The sequence below is a fragment of the Amblyomma maculatum genome, chromosome 11, assembly GCF_055883805.1.
Source record: "Amblyomma maculatum isolate TAMU_Amacu chromosome 11, ASM5588380v1, whole genome shotgun sequence".
NCBI classification, from domain to species: Eukaryota; Metazoa; Arthropoda; class Arachnida; order Ixodida; family Ixodidae; genus Amblyomma; species Amblyomma maculatum.
This window is the reverse complement of record NC_139354.1, coordinates 130,978,237-130,997,617: the sequence shown is the minus strand read 5'-3', so window position 1 is coordinate 130,997,617 and position 19,381 is coordinate 130,978,237. Positions and strand designations below refer to the sequence as shown.

Genomic DNA, 19,381 nt, shown 5'->3' with positions numbered 1-19,381 from the left:
GCCGGCATACAGGCTTATCACTCTGATTCTGGACCGCGTATCAGTTCTGTAATCTTTGTTTGTTACTGCTCGATGTCGCGAGTCACACCTTTATCAGTTTTGTCGTAGCGCAAGACGCACCGAGATCTGTCTGGAAGGTTCCGGCCACTCGGGTGTCTTTCCACAATGTTCCAGCCCGTGCTGGTAGCTCTTTGCGACGTTATCTAGATTGTTCTGTGCAGCCTTTAAATTGAGCGCTGCCGAGTGTGACGGGCAATTCTTTGTTCGACGATCGACGAGCACGTTTGTTTCTATCGCCGCCGCCGAGTTGCTTAGTTCTTTTGCGGGCGCAAGTCAGCCCAAATAAAGAGTTTCTTTAGTGCAATCATCGGCCCCTTCATTTGTGTCGTCAACCTCGTCACCGCTACGTGACATCTGGTGGAGGTGCTGGGTAACAAACTTCACCGAAGAATACCGGCATCTCAACAAGGGCACGACGATCGCTTTTCTCGACGAATTAGCCGACCTCAAAGATGTATTCTCCCTCCACGACCAAACGCTGGAAGACGCACCGGACCTATTCCGTCAGCCCACATTTGACATCAACCCGGCATTGACCCACAACAGGAAAGACCAGATTCTCAGTCTGCTTCGAAGCTACGGGGAGTGCTTCTCATCGTCATCGAAGGTACGACAAACACCACTGGCCAAGCATCGCATAATAACGGACGAACACGCCCGACCTCTGCGCCAAAGCCCTTATCGTGTATCGCCGCGAGAACGCCAGGCCATTCGCGATCAAGTTGAGGAAATGCTGCGTGATGACGTAATCCAGCCATCGAACAGCCCCTGGGCGGCACCAGTCGTTTTGGTCAAGAAGAAAGACAGCACACTTCTCTTCTGCGTTGATTATCGCCGCTTGAATAGCATAACGAAGAAGGATGTCTACCCGCTTCCCCGCATCGACGACACTCTCGACCGGCTCTGCAATGCAAGGTACTTCTCATCGATGGACCTGAAGAGCGGATATTGGCAAATTGAGGTCGACGAAAGTGATCGCGAAAAGACCGCATTCATCACACCGGACGGCCTTTATGAGTTCAAGGTGATGCCATTTGGGCTCTGCTCCGCACCAGCCACGTTTCAACGAGTAATGGACACAGTCCTGGCAGGCTTGAAGTGGCAAATTTGTTTGGTGTATTTGGACGACGTTGTTGTCTTCTCGTCAAACTTTGAAGACCACCTAAAACGACTACAGACAGTGCTGGAAGCCATCAAGTCATCGGGACTAACGCTAAAAGCAGAGAAGTGTCACTTCGCCTACGAAGAACTCCGGTTCCTAGGTCACATCGTTAGCAAGGACGGTATTCGCCCAGACCCGGAGAAAACAGCTGCAATCGCACAATTCCCACCGCCTGCCGACAAGAAAGCTGTGCGCCGATTCCTTGGGCTGTGCGCTTATTATCGACGATTTGTCAGAAACTTTTCGCGGATCGCCGAACCGTTGACGCAGCTTACAAAGGCTGACGTACCTTTTAAATGGGAAGCGCCGCAAGGAGAAGCCTTCGACGAACTTAAGCGCCGCCTGCAATGCCCTCCTGTACTTGGCCACTTTGATGAAAACGCCGAGACCGAAATTCACACCGACGCGAGCAGTGTGGGCCTAGGCGCCGTTCTTGTCCAGAAGAGTGCCGGACAGGAGAAAGTAATCGCCTACGCTAGCAGATCCCTCACAAAAGCCGAAGTCAATTACTCGACGACCGAGAAGGAGTGCCTTGCAATCATCTGGGCCACTTCTAAGTTTCGTCCATACCTATACGGCCGACCATTCAAGGTGGTAAGCGACCATCACGCGCTCTGCTGGCTGGCTAATTTGAAAGATCCTTCCGGCCGCCTTGCCAGATGGAGCCTACGACTTCAAGAATTTGACATGACTGTAATCTATAAGTCGGGCCGGAAGCATTCAGACGCAGACTGCTTATCCCGCGCTCCGGTCGATGCTCCCCCGAAGGACGATGACGACGACGCCTTTTTGGGACCGGTAAGCGCCAGCAGTTTCGCAGAACAACAGCGATCAGACCCTGAGCTGAAAGCGCTAGCCGATTACTTTGAAGGAAAGACCGCTTCCCCTCCTGGTGTGTTCAGACGACATTTATCATCCTTCACGTTAAGCAATGGCCTCCTCGTGAAGAAGAACTTCGCACCTAACAAGACCGCGCAGCTTCTCGTAGTGCCTAAAACCCTTCGGCAAGAAATTCTGCAGGCGTTGCACGATGAGCCAACAGCAGGCCACCTCGGATTTGCGCGCACGTTGCGTCGAATCCAGGAGAAGTATTACTGGCCGCGACTGCCTGCCGAAGTTGCCCACTACGTGAAGACGTGTCGTGAGTGCCAACGACGCAAGACGCCGCCGAACAGACCAGCAGGACTACTAAACCCGATTCCGCCCCCAATCCTGCCCTTTCAACAAATTGGGATGGATCTCCTCGGCCCCTTTCCATCTTCGTCTATGGGTAACAAGTGGATCATCGTGGCCACTGACTACCTTACCCGTTACGCCGAAGCAAGAGCACTACCAAATGGTACCGCGGCAGAAGTCGCCAAATTTTTTGTCGAACAAATTCTCTTGCGACACGGCGCCCCAGAAGTGCTCATCACGGACAGGGGAACGGCGTTTACGGCAGAGTTGACGCAAGCCATCCTGGAATACAGTCACACAAGCCATCGACGAACAACTGCGTACCATCCCCAGACCAATGGCCTTACGGAGCGCCTGAACAAAACGATCGCGGACATGATCGCTATGTACGTCGACGCTGAACACAAGACCTGGGACGCCATCTTGCCGTACGTGATCTTCGCGTATAACACGGCAGTCCAGGAGACGACCAGAGCGACCCCGTTTAAGCTTGTGTACGGCAGGGAGCCCACGACGACGCTCGACGCAATGCTGCCGCACGTAACCAGCGAAGACAACCTTGACGTCGCCGCCTACCTGCAGCGTGCAGAGGAAGCCCGACGACTCGCACGGCTGCGTATTAAAGACCAACAGCGCACCGACAGCCGACGATACAATTTACGACGACGCCACGCAGAGTACAATCCAGGAGACCAAGTGTGGGTTTGGACACCAATTCGCCGTCGCGGACTAAGTAAAAAGTTGTTGCGCCGATACTTTGGGCCGTACAAAATTATTCGCCGCGTCGGACCACTGATCTATGAAGTCATTCCCGACGGAACGTTAGCATCACGACGGCGACGCGCACGCCCAGAAATTGTACATGTTGTACGACTGAAGCCATATTACGCGCGTTAAAGAATCTGTGGTGTTTATACTTTGCAGTGTTTATGTTTAAGTTTCTTTGTTTTGAAACATCGAGGCGATGTTTTTTTAAGGGGGGAGTAATGCCGCGAAACCTGCAAAACAGTATTTGTTGTTTTTTAACAGCCGCCGGCATACAGGCTTATCACTCTGATTCTGGACCGCGTATCAGTTCTGTAATCTTTGTTTGTTACTGCTCGATGTCGCGAGTCACACCTTTATCAGTTTTGTCGTAGCGCAAGACGCACCGAGATCTGTCTGGAAGGTTCCGGCCACTCGGGTGTCTTTCCACAATGTTCCAGCCCGTGCTGGTAGCTGTTTGCGACGTTATCTAGATTGTTCTGTGCAGCCTTTAAATTGAGCGCTGCCGAGTGTGACGGGCAATTCTTTGTTCGACGATCGACGAGCACGTTTGTTTCTATCGCCGCCGCCGAGTTGCTTAGTTCTTTTGCGGGCGCAAGTCAGCCCAAATAAAGAGTTTCTTTAGTGCAATCATCGGCCCCTTCATTTGTGTCGTCAACCTCGTCACCGCTACGTGACAATAGCATATTGTAACAATCAATAATTTTAAATGATTTACTACGCGTAATATGCAAATGTAAGGCATTGCATGCATTACAGTATAACATTTCATGAAGTATTGTTAAGCACATTACTTTTTAGAAAAGCAAGGTCAGTCTTAAATCCAGGAAACTGTGTTTTATATTTATAGCTTCATTATTGAATGCCGGCCCTAGCATGGATGTTCGGCACTGATGCAGAATATTAGCTTATTTAACCTATATTTAGAAGTACAGCGAAGCTGTATTGCTTCCATACAAGAAGTAGTTTTTTTGCGGTAGTCAATTTATTACCTAAACTTGCACTCAAGTAACCAAATTTCTATAACCATCACACTTGGCTGTCACGTACCTTTTCTAGACTCTACGCCTGCAGCAAGGAGCACCGTAGAGAACAGTGCAACCAGAAGCAGAAATGGGAAGCGGGGCATCCTGGCAGGTAGTACCTCTTCAAAAGATGGAAGGAGGTTGGTGCTCAGGAAGCGACAACTGTTCCTTATAAGCTGGCCACATATTTTTAATCTTTCTTTTATGATTGTGAAAGGTGCGTATATCATGTCTGACAAATTTGAACTTTATTCCATTCGTAGCTTTCATAAACTTGACTCTTTGCTTTTCGATCAAAGGTTACTATTGTCAGTACAGGTTTGCAAATCGTTCAAACTTTACTCTACCGTAGTGCAGGTTTAATTAAAATTTCTGGAATGTCACAACTCATCGCTTTTCATTATCGGAAGCCATATCCGCTTTAAGCAGATCCGCTACGCCAGGCAGTTCACTCGATAGCGGAGGCTACGCTCCTACTGTTGAATTGCAGCTGCCGGAAATGTTTTTCTTTCAACTGTGATCATCACCAATGGACGTCGCTTTGCTGACATACATACATACATACATACATACATACATACATACATACATACATACATACATACATACATACATACATACATACATGCCTGCATACATACATACATACATACATACATACATACATACATACATACATACATACATACATACATACATACATACATACACACATACATACATGCCTGCATACATACATACATACATACATACATACATACATACATACATACATACATACATACATACATACATACATACATACATACATACATACATACATACATACATACATACATACATACATACATACATACATACATACATACATACATACATACATACATCCGTCCGTCCGTCTCTACGTCCATCCATCCATCCATCCGGAGCATAGCGCTTAGGAAGGAGGCTTCTTATGTTATATAAAGGAAAGTTACGGTGTTCAAAGTCACACAGTGAGGGGGGATTTGGACGTATCAGAATTTTGAACCTCTAAATTATTCGCCGCTGTTGCACAAATAGTAAGTCGGTTGTGAAATGCATGAATCGACCCCGATGCCACTTCATTATTTATTTAATAATTTCAACCGAAAGAGATTCGATTTGCACAACCTTAGGTCTATTACGCTCTAGGAAAATTAAAACCTACATCTTCAGTGGTACATAACTCATGATTATTCTCTTTTATATATAAGGAAAGTCATTATTATTTAACACTGGTGGTATAGTTCTTGTCCTTTAGATCATGAGAATAACTCTAGGCTGATTCATTGTTCTATGCACTGACCTAATTTGCCACTAAAAGAGAACAATTTATGATCAGTAGCTGGAAGCAAAATTTTAGGAGCAGTACTTTTATAATACCAAGTCTGCTCCATGCCGTTGCCCTTTGGCCACGAAATTAGATTCTTTCGTATACTTTCCTTTCACATACCCTGACAGATACTTGTTATTAACCCCAAGCTTGAAGTACGAAATGAATTTGGTTATTCAGAACGCAAGATATTGTTCGTAGTTTTTTATTTAAATTAAACTTTTTCGTTAAGAGATCGCCACATCAGTCAGGAGAAATGTTCAAGTCGACAAAATGTTTGTTGATAACCTGAAAAATAATGTTAGTCGATTAGTGTCAGAAAATGCTTAAACATTGCAATGCTTTGTTGATTTTGTACTGTGATAGTCAGCCCTTCAGCCATCAACATGCACCAGTGCGTTGTGCGACGAAGACAAAGAAGAAGTACGCTGGGCTCGCCGTTGCAAGGTCCTCTCCTAACAGCTCTCCATCTGAGCGTCAATAAACGCCCTATTACAATTGGTGGAGGTGCTGGGTACGATCCCATCCAAACTGGAACTGCGAAGCCGTACACTACCCTCGACAACCGCCATGCAAGACCAGTCCACTTCTACGCTGCCGGCCGTTCCACCCACGATCATGTGTTCTGGCGTCGTGCGCCAGCGTGACCCTTGCCTCTTCAGTGGCACGGCCGACCAAGATGTCGACGACTGGCTGTCATCATATGAAAGAGTAAGCAGCTACAACAAGTGGGATGACTCATACAAGCTCAGTAACGTCATATTCTATCTGACGGACGTGGCGAACCTCTGGTTTCGCAACCATGAGGCTGACCTGTCATCTTGGTCGACATTTAAAAAGAATTTCGCTGAAGTGTTCGGCCGCCCGGCAGTGCGTAAGCTTCGTGCCGAACAACGTTTGCACGATCGTGTTCAGCGCGCTGATGAGACCTTTACTAGCTACATAGAAGACGTCGTTGATCTCTGCAAACGAGTCGACCCGGCCATGCCGGAAGCTAACAAAATCCGCTACATCCTCGAAGGTATTTCTGAGGACGCCTTCCAGATGCTGGTAGCGAAAGATCCCACCAGTGTTAGTGAACTCGTGAAGCTTTGCCAGAGCTACGACGAGCTCCGAAAGCGGCGCGCTTCTAGGCGCCGCTCCAGTGTGTGCGACGAAGGCGTATCCGCATTAGCCCTGGGCGGTTCGCCAACTTCTGAAGGGAGCCCGCTGAATCAACAGATCAAAGATTTTATTCGTGAAGAGGTCGCACGTCAAATCTCACTCCTTCCCTATTTTCAAGACTCGGGCCGCCTCGTTCCTGAACTGGCTCCATCTTTGGCCCCTACTATACGCCGTGTCGTGCAAGAACACGTCGCTGATGTCTTGCCGTCCAACCCCGTGCTGCCGCCTGTGACGGCACCTCTCACGTATGCCCAAGTAACGGCTAGGCCACCACCTTCGCCCACGTCTGGCTCCTATGTGCAGGTCCCTGCCTACCGGTCACCGCCGCATGCTGAGCCTTCGTTCCAAGCTCCACCCTCAAGGTTCCGCCCACATCCTATGAAACCTTGGCGTACTACGGACAACCTTCCGATTTGCTATGCCTGCGGTCGCCCGGGCCATGTTGCACGCCTTTGTCGCCAGCGCCTCCAACCTTCACAGCCTGACATTCGACTTTATCCGTACGATACCGACTCACGCTCGCAAATGATTCCGCCCGGTTCTCAATTTGTCTCACAAGATCGCCAAACGTATGCCACTCGTCGATCACATTCTCCTCGGCGCCGATCGCTTTCTCCAATGCTGCGACGTTCTAACAACACCGTTGAGGGAAACTAACAGTCGCAGTTCCGGGGGCAAGAACTGCGCTTGTTTCGAATTCCTCAAGTCCTCCGTGTCGCCCCGCTAATGTTATCAAAGTTTCTGTAGAAGGCGCCACAGTTCTCGCTCTCGTCGATACCGGTGCAGCCGTCTCCGTCATCAGTGAAGCGCTCTGCCGTCGAATTCGCAAAGTGACCACTCCGATTTCCGACTTTTCGCTCCGCACCGCCTCATCACAGCACATTCACCCCTCCGCATCTTGCACAGCCCGTGTGCTCATTCAAGACGTCTTGTACCCCATCGAGTTTATTGTTCTGCCGAACTGCTCGCATGATATCATCCTCGGATACGATTTTCTATCGACTCATCAAGCCGTTATTGACTGTGCTCGTGCGCAAATTGCCTTCGCCCCACTCTGTGATGCCCCCTTCTGTGATACCCCTCCCCGCACTGCAAAACTTCTCGTCGCCCATGACACCGACATTCCTCCGTTCTCCGCTGCCCTCGTACCACTGTCTTGTGAGTGGGTAACTCCTTTGACTGCGATTTTTACACCTTCCGAAGCCGCCTCCCGTCATCCCTGCCTCCTTTTTCCGTTCGCAGTTCTCGAAATTCAAGACAGCAAGAGTGCACTTTACGCCTCGAACCCATTTTCTTGCCCAGCAGTCCTGCTCCGTGGCGAATGCATTGGACGTCTTGAAGAGCTTGATCCCGGTCATATCACCACTCTTGCTGACTCAACCCCCTCCTTCGACGTTAGTCTGTGCTCTTACGATGTTGCGACAGCTTCGACGCCCTCCGACGTTTTCCAACATGCTATTGATGCTGATCTTCCACTTGCGCAACGTGATCAACTTGTCGCCCTCTTGCAGAACTTCGCTTCTTCATTCGAACTTCCTCAAACTGACTTGGGCCGCACGTCTGTCGTAGAGCACACCATCGACACCGGCAAAACCGCACCTTTGCGCCAGCGCCCCTATCGTGTGTCGGCTTCGGAGCGCCAAGTAATTGCTGATCATGTGGACGACATGCTCCGTCGTGGTGTCATTCGGCCATCCCACAGTCCCTGGGCGTCTCCAGTTGTGTTGGTACCTAAGAAAGATGGCTCCTTCCGGTTTTGTGTCGACTACCGCCGGCTCAACAAGATCACGCGCAAGGACGTCTATCCTCTGCCACGCATCGATGACGCACTGGACTGCTTGCAGGGCGCCGAGTTTTTCTCCTCGTTGGATTTACGATCTGGCTACTGGCAGGTGCCAATGGATGACGCTGACCGCTCTAAAACTGCCTTCATCACACCAGATGGATTATATGAATTCAACGTCATGCCCTTTGGGCTTTGCAACGCCCCGGCCACATTTGAACGCCTCATGGACACTGTGCTTCGTGGATTCAAGTGGCGAACCTGTCTTTGCTATCTCGATGATATCGTAGTCTTTTCTACCGATTTTCAATCCCACCTGCTCCGACTGAAGGACGTTCTAACTTGTCTCGCTACCGCCGGCCTCCAACTGAATCTGAAGAAGTGCCGCTTTGCTGCTCGCCGACTAACTATTCTAGGTCATGTCGTTTCTAAGGATGGCATTCTTCCCGATCCCACCAAACTTCGTGCAGTTGCCGAATTCCCACGCCCAAAATCACTGAAGCAGCTACGAAGTTTCATCGGCCTGTGCTCCTACTTTCGCCGCTTCATCTTAAATTTCGCCTCTATTATTGCTCCTCTCATCCAGCTCCTCTCCGGCAGCTCCGACCTCTCCGCATGGACACCTGCTTGTGATGACGCCTTCAACACTTTACGCCGTCTTTTGGTTTCGCCTCCCATCCTCCGCCACTTCGACCCGAATGCGCCAACTGAGATTCACACTGACGCTAGCGGTATTGGGATAGGCGCCGTTCTCACCCAACGCAAACCTGGTATCCGAGACTATGTGGTGGCGTACGCAAGCCGCACCTTGACCAAGGCAGAGTCAAATTATTCTGTTACGGAAAGAGAATGCTTGGCCATTATTTGGGCCATCGGCAAATTCCGTCCGTATGTCTATGGCCGACCATTTTATGTGGTCACTGATCATCACGCTCTGTGCTGGCTGGCGTCCATCAAGGACCCGTCCGGCCGCCTTGCTCGCTGGGCTCTTCGCCTCCAAGAGTATGACATTCGTGTCATATATCGCTCAGGCCTCAAGCATACTGACGCGGACGCTCTTTCGCGCTCACCGCTGCCTCTCTCTTCGTTGTCTGATGAGATCTGCGCCTACGATTTGTCTTCGCTTGCCACTATCGACATGGCCACGGAACAGCGACGCGACCCGTGGATATCTACACTTCTGGACTTTCTTTCAAGTCACTCTCCAGGTCGTTTGTCTAGGGCGCTTGCCCGCCAAGCTCACCATTTTTCAATTCGTGACGGGCTGCTCTATCGCCGCAATTATCTTCACGACGGAAGGAAGTGGCTTTTAGTCATCCCCCGTCATCTCCGCGCCGAAATTTGTGCTGCTTTCCATACTGATCCCCAGTGCGCCCACGGCGGAGTGTTGAAAACCTACACGCGCTTGCGTCTACGCTTCTTCTGGCGTGGAATGTACCGCTTCGTCCGCCATTTTGTCCGCTCTTGCCAGTCTTGCCAACGCCGAAAAACTCCTCTCAAGTCTCCTGCTTCATTGCAGCCGTTGCCCTGTCCTGCCCGTCCGTTTGATCGTGTCGGCATAGATCTATACGGTCCCCTTCCTACAACTTCAGCTGGCAACCGCTGGATTATCGTGGCAGTGGATCATCTGACCCGCTACACTGAGACATCATCACTGCCCTCTGCTTCCGCACGCGACGTGGCTGCCTTTATTCTGAAAAACCTGGTTCTTCGCCATGGTGCCCCTCGCGAACTGCTCAGTGACCGCGGACGCGTTTTCTTATCAGACGCTCTTGAGGCTCTCCTGAAAGAATGCCGCATCATACACCGCACCGCTACCTCGTACCACCCTCAGACGAATGGACTCACAGAACGTTTCAACCGCACTCTCGGTGACATGCTGGCTATGTACGTGAACACCGACCATTCCAATTGGGACCAAGTTCTACCGTTTGTTACTTACGCATATAACACCGCGGCACAGACCACTACTAGATTCTCTCCATTCTTTCTCCTTTACGGGCGCGAGCCACCCTGTACCATGGACACACTTTTTCCCTACCGCCCTGACGTTTCCGAATCTTCCCCCCTATCCGATGCCGTCACATACGCAGAAGAATGCCGTCAGCTCGCCCGCTCTCTCACAACAGAAAATCAGTGGCAACAAAAATACCTCCGTGATACCGGCGAAGCTTCGTCATATCTCCCGAACTCTCTGGTGTGGCTCTGGGTGCCCTCCACAATCCCTGGCCTTTCAAAGAAACTTCTTGCTCGCTACCACGGGCCATATAGGGTCCTCCAGCAAACATCTGCAGTCAACTACGTAGTTGAGCCCGTCACGCCCTCTGCGGACTTGCGTCGCCGTGGTCGTGAAACAGTTCACGTGAACCGATTGAAGCCATTCTATGACCCCGCTGTGCTTTCCGCGCCATAAGTCGCCAGGATGGCTCCTTTTTTTTTTACCCGGGGGAAAATGTACTGTGATAGTCAGCCCTTCAGCCATCAACATGCACCAGTGCGTTGTGCGACGAAGACAAGGAAGAAGTACGCTGGGCTCGCCGTTGCAAGGTCCTCTCCTAACAGCTCTCCATCTGAGCGTCAATAAACGCCCTATTACAATTTCTATTTCTTCACGCCTAAACCGCGTGGTTACCTATTTTGCCGATATCCTGAGTGGGTAATGTGTTGGTGACAAAGCCAAAAGCTGCAAACGAAGAGACTGGCGTTAGAATAAATGAACTCTTTATTGACCTTACCCGCACCCGCATAGGAACTAAGGAATGTGGCTTCGCCGACAGCAGGCATAGTCGGCGGTCATCGAGCTACGAATACTGGTGGCTTTCGTTAGTGCTCAATTAGAATTCGCCGAAAATGAATCCAGATAAAGACGTAATAGATAAATATGGCCTGGCGTATTTTGGAAACGAATCACTGTGGATGAAATTATTCGACATACCTCTCGGCACATCTTGGGTTGCAAAGTAAATGAAAAAGGCATGTCCTGGCGACATTTAACGTAAATAAAGAAAATAATAACGAGCACTTTCTGTGCAGCTCGTGCAAAGTGTTATGACCGTATGCCAGCAGACAAAAAGAATTTGCGACAGAACAATACCAAAAATTCGCGGCAATATGCAACGCACCAAGATTGGGAAGCTCAAATATTCCGGCGCTTAGCCATACTACCGCACATCCAGTTTTACAACATTCTCGATATTCATATCAAACTAACCAACAGCGCGTTTGTTTGCAAGAAAAATACAAATTTGTGGTGACAGGCTGAAACCTAATTTCAAGTATTTTTTACGATAAAGCGTTCGACTTGTGACCGCATTGCCTTTATTTCGCTTGTGCAGAAAAAGTCATGTTTAAGTAAAATATAATATTTGTAAAGAAGAAGTTATGATTATGCTGACTGATGGCTGAGGGACAGGAAAACGTACTTTTGCGGACTAGCTGTCAAGAAACTAAGCCTCCACCGCTCCGGTCCTGCTCCCTACCAGTTCCCGCTACCAGTGCCTGGATCTCCGCTTAACAATTGGTGGAGGTTGTGGGATTTGTCTTCCATTTCCTCAAACTGGAGCTCCGCAGCCACCTGCTATGCAACCAAAGAATTTAATCGAACTTGCAATTGAAAATGTTTGTACCCTTGCGCTTGTAGATACTGGTCTGCTGTGTTGATTATTTACCTTAGAGTGTGCCGCTTACTAGGAAACGTTGTTCAGCCTTATTTTTGGGCTTCTCTGCGCACCGCCACTGCTCATCACATCACACAGCTAGGTACCTTCACGGCTAGATTCACAGTTTAAGACATCCTCTACGTCATAAATTTTTATTATCCTCCATGACTGCTGCGTCGAAGCAATCTTCGACAGCGTCAGTGCCCTTAGCCCACTTCGTCCTCGTCCCCATTCATCACCTCCGTCTGCCTTCGACAAAGCCGCTGACTAAGCTCTCTCTCCTGATCAATGAATCAAGCTCCTCTATTGTTGAACCGATTCCGAGCTTCTTTTGACATCAAGCAGCCATCTTTGGGCGCATATTATTTGTTGCCCATCTCAACTGGTACGCACGCCCCATTACGCTAAGGTCCTTATCGTGTCTCATCCTCGGAGCGCCGCATTATTATTGAGCAAGTCGACTACATGATTCGTAGAGGTGTCATTCAGCCTTCCAATAGCCCTTGGGCATCCCCGGTCGTTTCAGTCGAGATGAAAACCGGGGTCTACTCGAGTCTGCGTGGACTACCACCTTCTGAATGTGATCACACGAAGGGACGGCTATCCTCTACTACTCATAGACAACGCACTTGACACTCTGCATGCAGCGGATGTTTTCTTTTCAATCGATTTGTGATCTGGCTACTCGAAAGTTTAAATTTCTGAGGAAGATCGCCACAAGACAGCTTTGTTCACTCCTGACCGGCTAAATTAGTTCAACATCATGCCGTTTGTCTTTTTTAATGCTCCCGCCACCTTTGAACACATGATGGACAATATTCTCCGCGATTTGAAGTGGCGCGCGTCTTTAAAGATTGCTTGAATGTTATCGTGGTATTTTTTTGCTCCGACTTCGCTACCCATCCGACTCGTCTTGAAACTGTCTTGAAATGTCTTAGCGACGCCTGTCTGCAGCTCAATATGAAAAAGTGCCATTTCGCCGCTCGCCAACCAAATGTTTTAGGGCATTCAATGTCGATGTTGACATCCTTCCTGATCCATCTAAACTCCGCGCTGTTTCTGAGTTCCCGAAGCCAACATCTATCAAGCAACTACGGAGCTTTATAGGCTTGAGTTCCTATTTTAGGCATTCCGTTCGGAAATTTTGTAGCATCAGTGTCCTTCTAACGAGACTTTTCGGCGCTCACAATTATCTTTCTGCCAAGTCGCTGGGCTGCGATACTGAATTTAAAAAGTATTAATAATACTTACCTCGCCCTCTAAATTAAGCCATTTTGACCCGGATGCTCCTACCGAAGTGCGCACCAATGCCAGCGGCACCGGCAATGGCATTGTTCTTTCACAATGAAAAATTGGCGTTGATTAATACGTTGGGGCATACGCAAGTCGAACGTTGACTGAAACCAACTACTCGATAAAAGAAAAGGCATGGTTGGCCGTTGTTTGGGTGCTTCAGCAATTTCAGTCTTACTTACATAGACGCACCGCCGATGTTTTCACGGACCACCACGCTTTGTGTTGTTGGTGAAAGACCCCACCGGTCGTGTCGCATGCTGGTCGCTTAGACTACAAGAATATGATATCCGCGTCATCCATTGTACAGGGTGCAATCACTCACACGCCGGCGATTTATCGCGCTCGCCGGTGCGGCCTGACGTTCCGTTGTCCTCTGCCTCCAGCTCCGTCTTGTCTTCCTTGTCCATCGACGACATACCATCGGAACAGCGTAAGGATCAGTAGCTAACATGACTCATCGTTCTCACAAACTCGTCACTTTTATAGGCCCCTAATGACCTTGGTCGTCAAGTGCAACGTTTCGCCTTTCGTGAACGTCTCCTCTATCGACGCAACTATATGCCAGATGCCCGTAAGTGGCTGCTCCTCGTACCTCGCCACCTCCGTACTTATATATCTACGCAATTTATCATAACGATCCCCAGTGTGGCCATGTGGGTGCGTTTAAGACTTACGAATGGTTGCGACTGCGCTATTACTGGCCTGGTATGTATACCTTCGTCAGTAGGTATGTGCGCTCGTGCATTGATTGCCAGTGTTGCAAGCCTCCTCTCCCCCATCCACCGGCTGCACTACAGCTTCTGCCGTGCCCAGACCGACCATGGGATCGTGTTGGCATCGATATGTATCTAGCTCTTCCGAACACACCCGCAGGGATTCGTTGGATCGTCGTGAAAATCGATTACTTGACTCACTACGAGGAAAGAGCAGCAATTCAGGATGCCACCGCTCCCAATATCACCACATTTTTTCTTAACCACTTCATTCTACGTACGGGGCTCTCCGTGAACTTGTAAGTGATCGAGGCAAATCATTCTTATTGGAGGTTGTTGATGCGCTCCTTCATGTATGTCGAACCATCCAACGGACAGGCAGCGCCTACCATGCTCAAACCAACGGACTCATAGAGTGCTTCAACTGCAAACTGGGTGTCATGTTGTCCAAGTACATGGCCTCCAATCAATGCGACCGGGACAACATTCTCTCTTTTGTGATATACGCTACAACACCGCTGTTCAAACAACTACCGGTTTCTCAGCATTTTTTCTGTTGTATGGCTATGGGCCTTTGTCTCCTCTCGACACAATCCTCCGCTACAGTCCTTACATCTGAGTATATTTCGCTTGCAGAAGCTTCTAGACACGATGAAGAATACCACCAGCTCGCTCGTTCTCTTACTTCACAATAGTAAGCCCAGAAGAACGACAAAAGCGATAGCAGTCACTCTGCCCACACGTTCTTTCCCGGCACTCACGTGTGGCTTTGGGTGCCATCGACACCACCGATCCTAGCCAGCAAGTTATGTTCCAAACACCACGGACCCTATTTTCTGTAAACGGACTGCTGCTGTAAATTATCTACCCCTTTCCACTGACCTTCGGCGCCGTTGAAGTGAAATCGTTCACGTCGACCGTTTGAAGCCCTACTACGATCCCGTTATCGTTTCGTCTGCTTGAGTCGCCAGGTTGGCTCCTTTTAACGCGGTAACGTTAAGGAGCTCGTGTCGCAGAAAAGCCGGTGTCGTCGGCGGCGTTGGCCGTGAGCGATAAATCCCGGCATGCACTTCATAAATAAAAAGCAACTTCCATGTGCGGCGCTGCCCCGACACGTGGCGCGCCACTCGCCCCTGACGTTTCGCCGTGCACCCTCACGGGCTGTAAAATCAAGCGTCTTTCCTTTGTTTAGATCACTATCTTCGCTCACCCGCTTCTCCCCTTCGGGCCGCAGGTACCGATGCGAGGATGCCCCAATATCCTTGCGTTTAATAAGTTTTCTCGCTCTCTCCCCTTCCAATATCCAGCGTGCGTCACTCGACCAGTGGTGTTTAGGCGACGCGGCTCCTCTTTCCGCTCACAGCGCGATTGCTAGGTGCAGCGTCTGATGCCGGACGCCTCTGACGGGATCGCTGCGCCGTAGCGCTTCTGCTGGGAAAGCGTCCCCTGCGATGTAATAACGCTATCGCGTTCCACTCTTGAAGGCGAAGCTTAAGCGTCCTCCAAATGTTTTCGACGGGGACCTAGATTTTAAAGAAGTTATGATTATGCGGGCTGATGGCTGAGGGAGAAGAACCAGAAGGGGTTTTGTGGACTAGCTGTCTACCCATCGCCGCTCCGTACCTGCTCACTACCAGTGACCGTTACCGTCGTTTGGATCCCCGCCTAACAGAACTATAATAAGCCCTAATAAAGAAATGACTGTCTTCCTAGGCGACAAAGCTTTCCATATAAGCGACAGCAAACTGTTGAACCGTATTCAAAATCGCGCTGCTCGTTTTATTCATTCATCGTATTCTTATGACATCAGCGTTTCCTCCTTAAAAACAGCATCCGGATTATCCCCCTTATCGCTCCGTCGTCGAATTGCCAAGCCCACAGTGTCTGAGCGCTATCGCTGCCGATTTTTCCCGCTCCCTTCTGTTGTTGTTATCTGGTGATATTGAAACTAACCCCGGTCCTGAGTTTGACACCATTCTTGCCGAGCTGCTAAAAATTTCAGCCTGTCAATCCCTACTCATCGCCGAGGTGGGCGAACGAAAAAACCTACTAACGACAAACCAAACCATCTCCAATCTGAACGAAAGAATGACCGACCTCGAGAACCACTACCAAACCCTAAAAACCTTACAAACAGACCTTGATACTGTCCAAACTAACGCCGCCCAGACAGCCTGCTTTGTCTCTACATTAGAAACACGCCTGGACGACGCTGAAAATCGATCGCGGCGGAACAATCTAATATTTTATCGCCTTGAAGACACTAATACGACCGAAACATATGCTGAGGCTGAAGAAATAATCATTCGACACTTCCAGGATCGCTTTAACATATCAATCGACCCTAAAGAACTAGAACGCGCACGTCGTCTTGGACGCCAGTCTGACGACCGCTGTCGCCCAATAATAGCCAAATTCACGTCCTACAAACCTAAAGACAATATTCTCTCTAATGCCCGGAAACTAAACAACACATCCTACAGCATCGGTCCAAACCTCGCGTACCTACCTTGTAGCTTTCGCCAAATCAAAAAACGTTAAATTTTCGCTTCGCTACAAGACATTGCACATTGGGGCTAAGCGTTATATGTACGATATCTCATTGCAGACCGTTGAAGAGATACCATAGCGGTCACCTCCCCTTAAAGTAATCAATACCCATCCCCGTACTTTACTAAATAATCATTTTGCATTCTCTGTAACCTTCACTAATATTCGCAGTGTTATGCCGGAACGAGAACGCGTGTCTATCTTAGTCACATCATCTAACAGCAGCATGCTCTTGTTAACTTAAACCTGGCTTACTAATGATATCACTGATGCTGAAGTTATTGCCGATTTGCCAAATTTTTCTGTTTATCGAAAGGACCGCACAGATTCTCGAGGTGGTGGTGTACTGATCGCAGCTGGACCGAAATTATCTTGTTCACCCATCCGCCTACCATCTAACTTTGAGGTACTGTGGCTTTTGTGCCGTGCTTTACCGCATTGAGTGATAATCGGCGTGTGTTAGAGGCCTCCGCATGCAAGCCCAAACATTTCCCGCGAACTCAAAAATATGCTCAACCAGCTCATGACCTCTTATCCGAATGCGCATATTCTTCTATTTGGTGATTTTAATTATCCAGGAATAAACTGGCTCAACCCCTCTTGTTCACAGCCAATCAGTGCAAATTCAAGAGATTTTCTAAATGTTTGTTCGAACTTTAATCTTTACCAACTAGTAACGAGCCCAACACGCCTCGCAGGCAAATTGAGCAACGTTTTAGATTTAATACTAAGCTCTCATCCTGACAGTTTGTCATCCATTACATACTTAGAGCCCATTAGCGACCATAAAGTCATTCAAGCAGATTTTTCCTTCCGCACCGAGTGCTATGAAATACAAAAGAAAACGATCACCCTCTATGACAAGGGTAACTACGATGCCATTAATCATGAACTGAGCATTTTTTTCCCACTCTTCGAAGCCGGTTATAACCTGAGATCTGTTAACGAGAATTGGCTAATATTTAAAGATAAACTCCACGAACTAACACAAAACTTCCCCATCCCTAGAATAACTTTTCGTGAAAATCGCTCTAAACCCTGGTTTTCTAAGACACTAAAAAGACTCGAGAATAAAAAGAAGCGGCTTTTTCGCGCTGCCAAATTGAAAAGCAGTTCCTAAGCGTGGGAGAAATACTTTTCAGCCGAAAAAGAATACTCGACTTGGGTCACCAATGCTAAACACGCATTTTTTAACAGCGACCTACCGAGCATGCTATGCGATAACCCCCCAAAAATTTTGCGTTATCTCTCCCGGACCATCACACTCAATGCCCCTCAGTCATGCATCCGGTATTCAAGCCTCCGACACAGAATGCGCTAACATCTTCAATACGGCGTTCTCGTCAGTTTTTATCCAGAAGCGCCACCCGCCTCCAGGATACCTCCTTCTAATGCCACCTCACCGATGGACGCAATAACTTTTTCTTCAACTGGCATCTCGTCTTTAATTGAGAAAATGAAACTTTCCTCGTCAGCCGGCTGCGACGAGATAAACACTAAACTACTAAAAAACAGGAAGTGCATTAGTGCAGTGTATCTAGAATTATTGTTCTAGCAATCACTCTCTACAGATCTCATTCCGGAAAACTGGAAACTTCGGAAGGTCGTTGCACTCTACAAATCAGGTGACAAAAATTCCCCCCTAAACTACCGTCCTATTTCTCTAACTAGCGTCCCCTGCAAGATCATGGAGCATGGAATATACTCTCAGGTAATGGTCTTCTTAGATTCTAACAATTTCTTCCACCCATTCCAACACGGTTTCTGCAAGGGGTATTCATGCGAAACACAACTAGCCACGTTCCTCAACAACTTACATGTTGACCTGGACGCTAACCTTCAAGTTGACGCCATCTTTCTGAATTACGCTAAAGCATTAGATAAAGTTTCACATCAGCGATTAATACAAAATCTTTCTATTCTAAACTTACATCCTAACGTGCTAAACTGGATCAAGGCCAATTCTTAACAAATTGTTTTCAGTCAGTCATTGTAAACAACCACTCTTCCAACCCTCTCCCTGTAACACCCGGGTAACTCAAGGCTCCGTTCTTGCGCCCCTACTGTTTTTAATATATATTAATGATCTCCCACAGTATGTATCCTGCCAAATTTGAATTATCGCTGACGACTGCGTAATTCGTATCAATTTGGTATGGTATGCAAGTAACAAACATAACGATCAAGAAGCCCTCCAGCAGGACCTTAACCAAATTGAACAGGGGTGCGAAAATTGGCTTATGACCCTGAACCTTAGCAAATGCAAGCTTCTTTCCATCACCCGTCGCAAAAAGAGTCATACCTTCCATTAAAAAATCGCTAATGAGTCCATAGAATCTGTATCATCTTTCAAGTACTTAGGCGTCACATTAGCTAATGACCTAACATGGAATGCACATGTTGCTAACGTGATATCATCTGCTAACAAAACTCTGGGATTGCTTAAACGTCACCTTCGCCTCACCTGGCATCACGTGAAATTGCTCGCCTGCAAGTCACTCATTAGACCTAATTTTGAGTATGCATCCGTCATATGGGACCTGCATCATATTAACCTCATAAAAGATTTAGAAGCCGTTCAAAACAGCGCTACAAGGTTTTTTCATTCTTCTTACTCGTACGACGTCAGTGTTTCAGCCTTAAACGCTAAATCAGCACTATCGCTTCTTTCCGT

The 19,381-nt window shown here is 48.4% G+C and overlaps 1 long non-coding RNA gene across 2 annotated transcripts in view; it reads right to left on the bottom strand.

The window, feature by feature from the left end:
- Positions 1-19,381, bottom strand: part of LOC146174976 (uncharacterized) — a 91,060-nt gene that overhangs the window by 37,619 nt on the left and 34,060 nt on the right. The window contains exon 1 of one of the 2 annotated variants that reach the window (XR_014701733.1): positions 4,214-4,320. The exons of the other annotated variant lie outside the window; for it this stretch is intronic. This is a non-coding gene — a long non-coding RNA (uncharacterized LOC146174976). Of the gene's footprint in view, positions 1-4,213; positions 4,321-19,381 lie in introns of those variants that run through there. 2 annotated transcript variants of the gene reach the window in all.